The sequence below is a fragment of the Oryctolagus cuniculus genome, chromosome 10 (assembly GCF_964237555.1).
Source record: "Oryctolagus cuniculus chromosome 10, mOryCun1.1, whole genome shotgun sequence".
In the NCBI taxonomy this organism is placed as follows: Eukaryota; Metazoa; Chordata; class Mammalia; order Lagomorpha; family Leporidae; genus Oryctolagus; species Oryctolagus cuniculus.
Genome location: NC_091441.1, coordinates 13,508,986 through 13,522,253, shown reverse-complemented (window position 1 = coordinate 13,522,253; position 13,268 = coordinate 13,508,986). Strand labels below are relative to the sequence as shown.

Sequence of the window (13,268 nt, the reverse complement as noted above, 5' to 3'; positions counted from 1 at the left end):
TTGTTTTTTTAATCCATTGAGCCAACCTAAGTCTTTTGCTTGGTGAATTTAATCCATTTATATTCAAGGTTAGTATAGATAGATAAGAACTAAGACATGCAATTTTGGTGATTGGATAATGATTCACTGCAGTGGCAGTGAATTTGGTGGTGACTTGTATTTCATGTTTACTTCTAATGCAGGACACACTTCAAAATTTCTTGTAAGTATGGTTTGGTGGCGGTGAATTCTCTAAGTTATTGCTTATCTGGAAAAAATATATTTGCCCTTCACTTTGAAAGAATAGCTTCACTGGATATAATAGTCATGCTTGGAATTATTTTTTCTTTTAAAAGTTTAAAAATATCATCCCACCGTCTTCTGGTCTGTAGAGTTTCCATTGAGAGTCTGATGTAAATTTAATTGATTTTTTTATATATATATAATTTGACATCTTTCGCTTATTGTGTTTTGGATTCTTCTTTGTCTTTTTTTTTTTTTTTAATATGGAACGCTTCACGAATTTGCTTGTCATCCTTGTGCAGGGGCCATGCTAATCTTTTCTGTATTGTTCCAATTTTAGTATATGTGCTGCCGAAGCGAGCACTGTCTTTAACTTTTGACAATTTAATGATAATAAGCCATGGGGAAGACCATTTTTGGTTGAGTCTGTTTGGCATTCTTCGAGTTTCTCACATCTGGATGTCCATATCTCTTTCAAGACTTTGGAAATTTTCAACTACTAGTTCAGTTAGCAAGTTCTCATAGACTTTTTCCTTTTCTTCTACTCCAGGAATACCTATAATAAGAATATTTGGTCATTTAATGATATCCCATATTTCATATAAATTTCTTATTCTTTTAAATTCTTTTCTCTTTAATTTTGTCTGATATTTGTCTGATTTTATTTCAAAATTTGTAGGAAATACTTTCTGTCATTTGGTCTATCCTTCTGATAAAGCTCTCAATCATATTTTTTATTTCACTGATTGAAGATTTCATCTCCAAAATTTCTAGTTGGTTCTTCTTAATAAGTCCTGTCTCCTTATTAATATTTTCATTTATGTCACTCATTATTTCCTCATTTCTTTAATCTATTTGTATTCTCTTGCATCTCATTGTATCTCTTGCCAATCATTACTTTAAATTCTACATCTGTCATTTCATAGATTTCCTTCAGTTCAGAATGTAAATCTGGAGGATTATTGTGTTCTTTTGGAAGCATCAAGCTATCTTGCTTCTTCATGTCTCCTGTGTCCCTATATTGACATCTGCCCCCCACCCCTCGTTGTACATGTCCCTTCTTCTTTAGGGAATAGGTTTTATTGGAAAAGAGTTTGTGGTTTAGCTGGAATGCAGGGCATCACTTGGCTTGTTGCTTTGGCTTTGGATATAAGTGAGCCCAGGAATGTAGTCTCTGAGTGATTTCTTTTGTCTTAATCAATGTCAGTTGTGTCTATAAGTGACACAGTGGTCTAGCATGCTGCAGTTGTAGGGATAGAAGCATGGCTTTGAGATGAAAAAGGGTTTCTTTGGGTGTGTGTCTTCAGCCCACAGAAAGTTCAATGTCAGTCTCTCTGGTGAATGTGATAGCCAGGGTCTTGTTATTGGTACTAAAGGAGTCAAGCAAAGCTGCTCCATTGACCTACTGCCAAGCCTGAGTGATGCTGGGGCTTTTGGCATCAAGTGCTGTGGCTCTAGAACTATGTGATACAGATGGACCCTTCCTTAGGTCTTGCTAGGAGACTCCAACTGGTACTGTGGCTTATAAAACTAACAGTCTTAGTCCTAACACCAAAGTATGTGACATGACCCCTGTTCCAGTCCTACAGGACGACTACAAATTATATGGGAGATTTTACTATGGAACATATGAATCCAGAGAAGTGGAATGCAGGTAGGTTCTTCCCTGTGTCCACCAGGTAGATTCTAGTGGCACTGAGAAATTTAGAATAAATTATTACAGTCCTGGTGTTGTAGGGTTATAGTGGGGTCATTACCCAGATCCCCCAGGGTGGGCAGATTGTTTTTAATGGCTGCTTCTGATGTTAGCCCTCAGCAGCTTGGACAAATCCCCCAGCTCACATACAGTGTGAAGCATACCCTAGGGAGGAAAGAAAAGCAAGCAGTTTCCCTGTTACAAGCCTAGCAGTTGCTCAGACCCCAGTCAGATCTCCAGACTAAAATAAAAGTCAGTGTGTGACTGTGGAATTCTCTCTGACCAAAAACTCAGAGTGGCAGGGCATGCAGTGATTTCTTCCTACCTTATGGTGGTAAGAAGGCTGTTCACAGCAGGCAGCTGGCTGCAGCAGTGTCTCTGGCTTGCTTTCTTCTTTCATCCCAGGGAGTATTCAAGTCTTTTTTTTTTCTTTTCCACTTTTTCATTTTTTTCTTTTCCACTTCTTCACAAATATTTCTATCAGTCAGATTTCTGTGAAGTTCAGGTTGAGGGCTTTTTCTATCATCCACAGCTTTGCTCCTCGCTCCAACTTAAAGATCACCTTTTGGTGAGGTAATATACTTCTAAATAATTGAATGTGCATTCATTTTCTTTGGCCTTGGAAACATATAGAAGTCTTACACAATCATACCAGTTTCTAGCCTTTTAGGAGCTCGGGCATCCTCCTGAAGTCTCCTACTGTGGGGGAAATTCGAAGAGTAGCAATGGCTGAGCCTCTAGAGCCTCTCTCTACAATTACAGATTTAATAGGTCACTATAACTCTCAGTAACATCGTGCTGAAATTTGGAATATTTAGATACAATGAATATCAACAAAATAGGAAAAATCCTGTAACCACTGAATACAATAGAACTATTTTCAGAATTTAACACTGATAGAGAAGCGGGCTAAATTCTTAGTTCTATCCAGTTTTATAAATAGTTCCTCTTTACATTATAAATAGAAGGAAGACCTCACAAGGCTCACTAGAAGTCCACTGCAACTATGATATAGAGACAGGGCAAACACACTACAAAGAAGAGCACAGATAAAAAATAAAGTGAAATTAATTACCAAATCAAACTCAAATCTGTTTAAAATAAAATATCTGTTGGGTCGGCGCTGTGGCTCACTAGGTTAATCCTCCGCCTGCAGTGCTGGCATCCCATATGGGCGCCAGGTTCTAGTCCTGGTTGCTCCTCTTCCAGTCTAGCTCCCTGCTGTGGCTTGGGAAGGCAGTGCAGGATGGCCCAGATGCTTAGGCGCCTGCACCGACATGGGAGACCAGGAAGAAGAACCTGGCTCCTGGCTTCGGATCAGCGTAGCTCTGGCCGTGGCAGCCATTTGGGGGATGAACCAATGGAAGGAAGACCTTTCTCTCTATCTCTTTCTCTCTCTCTGTCTAACTCTGTCAAATAAAAATAAATAAATAAAATATATGTTATCCAAGGTAGGTGTTCAAGAATTAAATATATAAAATTTTGCAATTGCCAATTCATTCCATTAATAGATTAAATTAGAAAATACTGTTATCCTTCAATAAATGCAAAAAAAACATTTAGTAAAATCTAAAAACCCATCATGATATTATTAATTAGTAAATTATAATGGAAGAACATGACTTTACTGAGATAAAGAATATGTCTATTGAACTACTATCAGCCTAATTGAGGATATACTTGAAGAATTCTCTTAAAAATCAGGAGCAACAATAATAAATATGTCCCTTTGCATCTTAGAAATAATGTCTATGTCAGTTCCATAAGAAAAGAAAAAAAAGCCATATTATGTTAACAATGGGGTGAACATCTCACCTATAGTTTGACTCCAGTTGGAAAGCCTGTCTGTGTCCCATATCAGAGTACCTGGGTTTGAGCTTCAGCTCTGGCTCCCAGTTCCAGCTTCCTGCTGATGCAGACCTGGGGAGGCACTAGGTGGTGGTGGAGCTGGTTGGGTTTCTATCCAGACATATGGGAGACCTGAACTATGTTTCTGTTTCCAGCTTCACTCCTGCCCAGTCCAGTGCAGGCATCTGGACAGTGGGTGAGTGGATGGGAGCTTCCTCTTTTTGTCTTTTTTTTTCTCTCAATTAAAAGATCACAACACATACATACACACACATACACACACAAATTAAAACAGAGCACATAGGACTGGAAAGGAGGCACATGTGGTTATTTATATGGAAAATGTAGCAGATATCACCATAAATTCAAAAGAAGTGCAGGACAAAAGGCAGTGAAGAGCCAAAGCACATCTGAAAAAGCTAAGCTGAGAGAGGGTAATTCTCTACCAGACATTAAAGTGCATTAAGGAGCTATTTGGGTGAAAGCTGTATTATCTGAATGGGGTCAGACAAATGGAAAAATTGAATAGTATCCAAAGTCAAGAAGCTGTTCCAACTTACAGAATTTTAGTGTATAACAATAATTGTACATTTAGAAATAGACAATGTAGTCAGTAGTCAGAGATTAAATAAAATCATTATTTATAGAAACAATATAACCAAATACCTATTTCACATAATGTACAAAAACTCCAAATGTATTAAAAAGTTAAATATTTTAAAATTAAACATTTATAGGCTGCAAAAGCAAATGCAAGATAGATAATTTTTAAGTCCTTAGAGTAGGGAGGGATTTTCAAACAAAACACAAAAGCTATTGACTATAAAGAAAGAAAAGCAACTGACTTTGTCATGAGTTGAGTTAAGTCACGACCTGCAACTCCAGAGCCCATATCAGAGTGCCAGTTTGAACCCCAGCGGCCCTAGTTCTGATTCAGCTCCTAGTTAATGTGTCTGGGAAAGCAATGGAAGATGGCCCAAGTACTTGGGCCCCTGCCATCAATGCAGGAGAGCCAGACTGAATGACTGGTTCCTGGCTTCAGTGTGGACCAGCCTCAGCTACCATGTGGCCATTTGGGGATTGAACTAGCTAATGGAAGATCAGTCTCTCTCTCTCTCACTCTCTCTCTGCCTCTCAAATACATAAAAAGTCTTTTGTAAAAAAAGAAGAAAAAGAGCTAATACACTTTAGAATATAAGATAGAGAAACTTATTGGAAGACACTTTAAAGAAAATCAAAAGATTACAGCTACAAAGATATCAGTGACAGAACTGAAACATAAAAATTCATTTTTATAGGGGCTGGAGCTGTGGCATAGCGTGTAAAGCCACCACCTTCACTGCCGGCATCCTATATGAGCACCAGTTCGAGTCCCATCTGCTCTACTTCCTATCCAGCTCTCAGCTATGGCCTGGGAAAACAGTAGAAGATGTCCAAGACCTTGGGCCCCTGCACCCACATGGGAGACCTGGAAGAACCTCCTGGCTCCTGGCTTTGGATCGGCACAGCTCTGGCTGTTGTGGCCAACTGGGGAGTTAGCCAGCATATTGAAGACCCCTCTCTCTCTCTTTCTCTGCAGCTTCGTCTGTCTCTGTGTAACTCTGACTTTCAAAAAAATAAATGAATATTTTAAATAAAATTATTTTTATAAATACAAATCCAAACCATACTGAGTTATCATTTTTATATGTTTGATGAACAAGAAACTCACATCTGAATATCAAGTGAGAGAATGCATGTGTAACTACTTGGTTTCTTTTCCGTTACTGATTATATAAAGTATGATTGTAACCATTTGGGGAATCATTAGTCTTGATTTCATAAAGTTGAATATTCAAGTACATGACCACAAATTCCACATTTATTGATATAATCAGTGTAAACCTCACACTTATCCAACATTGTACATGGAGAATAGTTATAACAACACTTTTCACAATAGCAATAACCTGAACTATTTTTCCATATTCATTTCAGGCAGCCAAGATTAATCTTTGTAGTTGCTTATTACTGAGTTGCCTATGATTTTCTGTAAAAGTAGAAAGAGGTTTTCATCAATTCACCTTCTATGGTTTAATATTTGAATATCACTTTAGGATAGTTTTCACTTTCAGGGTTACATTTTAAAACAGTCGCTCTATTCATGAAAAAATGTGAGTGGTTTACATGAAATTCAGGTGGATAATTAAACCTAAAAGGGAGTAGACAGGGGTTAAAGAGACAAGTGGGAGGGTGGTGGCACCCTCCATGGTGCAGTAGAAGATGGCTTAAGTCCCCGATGTGGGAGACCTGGAAGAAGCTCCTGGCTCCTCACTTCCAACTGGCCCAGATTCGACCCTTGCAGTCATTTGGGAAGTGAACCAGCAGATTAAAAACCTTTCTTTGTGCTTCTCCCTCTCTATGTAACTCTACCTCTAAAATAAATAAATAAAATAAATAAATCTTAAAAAAGAGAGGGAAAGAGAAGTGGGTAGATATATGCAGATTATTTCAGTTTCCTATTTCTTGTTTGTAGCAGTACATTTGTGGATTATTATTGTGTTTTTTAATGAATAACTAAATAGCAAGCACATCAAAAAAATAAGAAAACCATTTCAATCATGGAAGAATTTTAAAGTGTCCATGACTTAAAGATTATTATTAGTCAACTTTTAAACACAGGACATCTTTCTTCAAACAGAATATAAACTAATAATCAATCAATAAGACTGCTGTGAAGATTAAATGTGATTGCATGTAGAAGGCACAGACATAGAATGTGTGCTCAATGTTTTTAATGTATTTTATTAATATTTTGAGAACTCTAATTGTACTAGTTTATCAATATAAATAATTTGTTTTGGTGTTAATGTTCTTTACACTCTTTCATTCTCTATTGTCTTAAAAGAAATATGTGATACATGCATTAGTCAGCATTCAATTATACACAGAAGTGGTTGGAATGATCACATTAATATAAATGAAATTGTGCAATAACAAAGCTTCCCCATAATTGCTGCATTCTGGTATGACAAAATTGCTGGATTTGATTTATAGTAATTTAGTATTTGTTCATCTCAGGAAAAGTAAGGGGCATGGTTGGAGATGGGTATTTAATTTTTATTCAGGTATCCTAATGATGTTTTGTGCAATAAGGAATTGCTAATAAGTTGTACAATTTGTTACTTTCTTATATCAATATACAGTTGTAAATGATACATAAACAAATGCCATATAAACATTTAAATTTGATTTCTGAATATTTTTTATCAAATAAGCAAACCTGTGAGTTGATCATATGAGGTTGAAAGTTAAAGAAATCTGGAGTGCTTGGTGTAGTTCCTTAATAGCACGTAAGTGATTAAAGTTGGAACTCATGCTTTTTGCTGAATTTACTGTACTTTCCACAACGCCTGTAGCAATGCACTAGAATGTGCTGTACTACTCATCCATGATATATGACGTGACTACATCACACATCCTTTGGATGAATCCCACTGTTCAGAATGTGAGAGCCATGCTTCAATGTATTACTTAAAATATTTATGTATGTAAAATGTTTATCCAGAAAACATCTCAGCTTTCTCTTTACTCTGTAATAGCACACATTTGAGGATATAAAAATGTATTTCATGAAGGAAAGACAGAGTTTAGATAGAGTCATCTCTAAAATGCACTACTTTGAAAATAAGTCACAGAACCATAGGATACCAAGGACATCAATACTCAAAATATCAGCTGTAAACAAGACAAAATATGAATGTTAATAGTGCCCACATTTGGCGCATATAATGTTGCTTAGAAGTGAAGCTAAATTAATCATGGTAATTAGCTTTAAATTCTCAATAATTCCCTTTGTCATTTCTTTAGCTTTTAGCATTAATATTTTATATGCATTTTATAATGGGAAATGATGTCAGAGAAATGGTTAGCATGAAAAATATGTTTTTATTTTGAAAATTAACTTATGTAGTGAATAATGTGAAGGCCACTGTTTTAATTTTTCTTCATAATTACTTCGTAAATTTTAAATTACTCTTAAATTGCTACGGAACAGCTAAGGGATGAGAATGACTCTTCATACTGGGTGGTGGGTCCCTTAGAAAAGCAAATTTGGTCTTGTAAGATAATTCTGGGAATGTTAGCCATTATAAAACGTTTCCAAAAAACATTTCACACTATATTAAGTGTGGAAATACTTTTGTGTTCTAGAGAATTATGACAAAAATGTAATTAGACAACAAATTTTTTGTGTATTTGTGCTACATGTTTTTGTTAAAAACAGGTTTGACTAAAAATATATGTAAAAATACCAAATGATATTTTAAAGCTTACTTTTTCATCTGCAGTTTTTTTGCTAGGAAGTTCTTATTTAATCTTCCAGAAATAAATTTTAATAAAGCAAAAACAGAAAACACCAAAAAAAAAAACCTCTATATCTGCAGAGTTTACAGAAACTCTTGTCAATAACCTTAATAAAAAGGCTGATTCCCCAAAGGAAAATAGAACAATAATCATATTTTCATGGCAGCCTTCCTGTCTGTAATCACACAGTCCCTGAAAAAGTTCTTCCCAGGTTTCAACACCTACCTAGTCACCTATCATGGTACAAGAAACCCAATTTCAGTTTCTATCAGCAGTTTTCCTTGACGTTAAACTTGGCTTGCTCTCTTGTTTAACTTTGTTTTATTATCAGTAATTCATAATTTGTAGAATTGCATTTCAGACTAGCCAAAAGAATGAGTTTTCACAAGCAGCACCAAAGACAATGAATCCTTAGAATACAAAGTGCTTTCACCTCTTCACTCTTGCTACCTGGTGAGGCAGGGTAAGATCCAAGTCACCTATTTAACAGCATGTCTAATAAAAAGGGAACATTGTGCCTGTGTGAGTCCCAGCTCCACTTCCAACTCCAGCCTCCTGCTCCTGCAAACTCTGGCAAGATAGCAGGTGAAGACCAATTACTTGATCCCTGCCACACACATATGAGAACTGGATTGAGTTCCAACCTCCTAGCTTCAGCTTGACCCAGTCTTGGATACTGCAAGGCATCTGGGCAGTAAGCCAGAACATGGAAAATCTCTGTCTCTGCCTTTGTCACTGTATCACTCTGTGGGGAGCAGCTCGGACTAGACTGTTACTGGAATTAAGGCTTATTCTATGCATCTGCTCTCCCACAATATGGCGCTGGGAGAGAAGTAAACAGCTTCCGCACAGCTGCCTCCAGTTCAACCAATTAACTGTAGGACTTGCTCCTGATTGGAGGAGAGCAGCGTACTCGGCGTGTGGGCAGCCGAGTTGGGATTGGCGGAGGAGGACTATAAAGGAGGAGAGAGACGGCATGCACCAGGAACATCTATGGGGAACATCTAAGGGAACCCGTGCAGCCCCCGAAGAAAGCCGGCCGGCGGTGTGCCGCTCCCCTGCGGAAGTGGGGAATGTGGCCAGGGGGAACTGCCCTTCCACGGAGGTGGAAGGGATAGTAGCCAACCCGGGAAGAACCAGCAGCAAACCCGGGGAAGGCCGAGCAGACAGAAAGAACAGCGCAGGGTCCTGTGTCGTTCCTCCACGAAGAGGGGGAGCGACATCACTCTGTCCCTCTTCCTTTCAAATAAATTATAAATAAATGCATTTCTAAAAATGAAAAAGGAACATCTACTAACAAAGTTTCTTTTTCTCTATTTTAGGGGCCCTGGAGCAGCATAACCAAACTGTCAAATACAAAAGTATATTCTCCTTTTCACAGTGACTATTGTTTCTAAGAGTCGAGCCCAGGAATTATGTTTCATAATCATGTATGCATCGGAGTAGTTTTCATATGATGCACACTACTTTCAGATTTGGGAGTAAGAAACAGCTGTGTCTCCTTAACTATCTCGTCGCATGTCTGTTAGCTTCAGATAGAAGTCTCCAAGTTTTTAGACAAAATGGAAGCACATATGGAAAGAGGCAGTGTTGTTCCCTGGCTACATAGAAAAAATATCAGCCTATGAAAACATCAGCTTTGGGTATTTTTATGTCCAAAATATCAAATTTAAGGACATTACAATGTTGAAATTGAGGGGAAGATTATTTTACTAGTTTTACACTAATTAATATACAATCTACTTTGGATTCAAGATAATTCAAATATATGTGATCATTTGGACAGTATACTGTTCTCTAAAGGCTGACTGTTTTCTTCAGGTTTCTGTGTGGATATGTCTCTCCAGTACTCCTTATGCTGATTCTAACAGTTCTGTAGCTTCATGGGCTTCTAACGAATGATTTCTCTTAGGTGCTTAATCCCACTTTAATATTCTATTCCTTTATCTTAAAGATATTTAAAAATCACTTTACATTATTAAAGATTTATCCTTATTTATTTGAAAGGCAGAGTTTCAGAGAGATAGAGAAAGGGAGACAGAAAGAAAGAAAGAGAGAGAGAAAAAAAGAGAAAGAATGTTCCATCTTCTGGTTCACAATAGCTATGGCTGCCCATACCAAAGCTAGAAACCTGGAGATTCTTCTAGGTCTCCCATGTGGGTGCAGGGACATAAGCACTTGAGCCATCTTCCACTGCTTTTCCAGGCTCATTAACAGGGAGCTGGATTACAAGTGAGGCAGCAGGGTCTCCAACAGGTGCCTATATGGGATGCTGGCTTACCAAGTGCTGGCTTAACATGTTATGCCATAATACCAGCCCCATTTTATATTTTTATTTAGAAGACATTGTCTAATTAAAAATTCAACAAAAATTTCAAAACTAAATAGAAAATTATCTGCTAAAATCAATCAGTGAAATGGTAATGGATCCAAGAAAAATGTCCCTTCTCTGAATCAGTGTGAGAAAGCAATAAAACAAATTATTTTCGGAGGTTCAAAGGGATATATTAAGAAAATGAATTCTTAAAAACAATGATTCCTTTTAAAGATAATCAAATACAGTGGGAAAAAATGGGTAAAAGTGAAAACAGAGAAATTCCATGGTAAAGCAAAGAAACAATTGAGCAATGAATGATAAAGTGATTATTCAAACTGAACTTTAAATCCAAGGTCCTATAAATTGTTTACAGAATAAAATAAGTATAAAAATGTATCATACATACTGCAAAAAAATCTACATGATGTATACTGTAGAGGAAACATTTTGAAAGAATAGACTAACTTAACAAATTCAATCTTGAAATTTCTAAGTAGTAAGCAAATAATAGGTAATCTATGAAAAAATGAGAGAAGTTAAGAACTAATGAAATACGTAAGCTAAATGTTTAATCACACAAAAATAATATGGCAGAAAGTTCAGACACACCTGTAAATGAAACATGTAAAGTATATTTTCTCACTGAATGCACAATTCATGGTACTTCTATGTTGCTTATTAACACTACATACAGTAATATAAAAATATATACTCTAAGATAAGAATAAAGGGTAAGGAAAACATATAATTTAATGGCACGAAAATTGCTATATTTAGAACTACAATCAGAAAAGACTGCGTTTTCCACACAAGTTTTCACATTAGACTTTTAATGTCTTTCCAAAATGCGTATGTTGAACTCCTACCTCCTTAAAAGATAATTGTAGGCCAGCGCCATGGCTCACTAGGCTAATCCTCCGCCTGTGGTGCCGGCACCCCAGGGTTCTAGTCCCTGTTGGGGCGCCGGATTCTGTCCTGGTTGCTCCTCTTCCAGTGCAGCTCTCTGCTGTGGCCCGGGAGTACAGTGGAGGATGGCCCAAGTCCTTGGGCCCTGCACCTCCATGGGAGACCAGAAGAAGGCACCTGGCTCCTGGCTTCGGATTGGCACAGCGCACCGGCTGTGGCAGCCATTTGGGGGGTGAACCAACAGAAGGAAGACCTTTCTCTCTATCTCTCTCTCTCTCACTGTCTAACTCTGCCTGTCAAAAAACATATATATATAAAATTGTGGAGCCTTAGGAAGGTAATTAGGGGTTGAAGGAGATGATTTCATGAATGAAATTAATGTCCTTGAGAACATAACACAATGCTGTCCTTCCAAGAACCAGAAAGTGACACATTGATCTTGGATCTACCAACCTTCCTAACTATAGGAAGTAAATTTCTTTTTATAAGCCATCCAATTTAATGTACTTTGATATAGCAGCCTGAATTGTCTAAGACAGTTATGATTAAGCATTTCTTGTTTAATAGTTGTATTATTATTGAGTTTGGTGATTTTCATTCATTTAATGACCATCAACTATGCAAAGCTGAATCTTCATATATATACAAAATAAGTCCACAGATTTATACTTACGGTAGATATTTTAAATATTGTCATAAACGATGGAAACTGCTGACAAAGCAACTGCATTTGGCAGAACACTGAAGACGCTACTTGAGACAGCTGTGTCCTATATCAACTTCCTGCTAATGCATGTCCGAGGAGGTAGCAAGTGATGGCTCAAGTACTTGGGCTCCTAACATCACTCAGAGACCCAGACTGAGTTCTTGCATCTTTGCTCTGGCCTAAACCAGACGTGGCTTCTGAGAGCATTTGGGGAATATACCAAGTGATGGGGATTATATCAGTTGACTTGGGAAATATACTAATTCTCTGTCTCTCATCCATCTCTTTGCCTTTGAAATAAAATAAAAATAATTAAATATTTTAAAAGTTAATATTCAGTGTTCCATTTAAACTGTTACTATTTAAATGGTACATATGTATCTCTACTCTCAGTGGATGGATAATATATATTTTAAAAAACCTTACAGTTGATGTAAACCTATAACTTCTAATTGGCATACTTTAATAAGTAGCAATATTAGCTCTCAGAAGTTTTCTAAATTCCAGAAAATTGTCATAATGCAGAATATATATTCATACAGTTGCTAATTTGAATTTGAAATAAAAATCAAGAAGTCTTCAAAAATTTAAACAAATGGAAACTATTTGTATTTGATAGAGTTCTCCATGAAAACTAAAGTAATAGAGATATATAGACAAATTAGAGAATATTTATTAAGATTTACCATGGGGGGTCTGGCACTGTGGTGTAGTGGGTCGGGCTGCCCCCTGCAGTGCCGGCATCCATATGGGTGCCCATTCATGTCCTGGCTGCTCCACTTCCAATTCAGCTCCCTGCTGATGTGCCTGGGAAAGCAGTGGAAGATGGTCCAAATGCTTGGTCCCCTGCACTGGCGTGGGAGACCCAGAAGAAGCTCCTGGATCTTGCTTCAGATAGGCCCAGCTCTGGTCATCGCAGCCATTTGGGGCGAGAACCAGTGGATGGAAGCTCTCTCTTTCTCTGCTTCTGCCTTTTTGTAACTCTACCCTTCAAATAAATAAATAAATCTTTAAAAGAAGAAAACAATCCAATTTCTGGTTCCTGGGATGTGCTCTTCTGAGAAAACAAATATTGCCATGGAATTGTCACAGAATTGTGGATGCCAGGAAGGACCACAATCTGCTTTCTGGAAAATGGAGAACCAGGAAGCTGGAGATGTGCACTTGGCTCTTCTGCCTGTTTGTTCTGTTTGGACTCTGAATAGATGAGATGATGTCAGCCTACACTG

General features: G+C 37.4%; 1 non-coding gene across 1 annotated transcript; it reads right to left on the bottom strand.

Annotated features, from left to right (window-relative positions):
• Window positions 1–479: 479 nt before the first annotated feature.
• On the bottom strand, window positions 480–586 carry LOC127492524 (U6 spliceosomal RNA). Its single transcript, XR_007922039.1, has one exon. It is a non-coding gene; the product is annotated as a U6 spliceosomal RNA (small nuclear RNA).
• Between the last annotated feature and the right edge of the window lie 12,682 nt (window positions 587–13,268).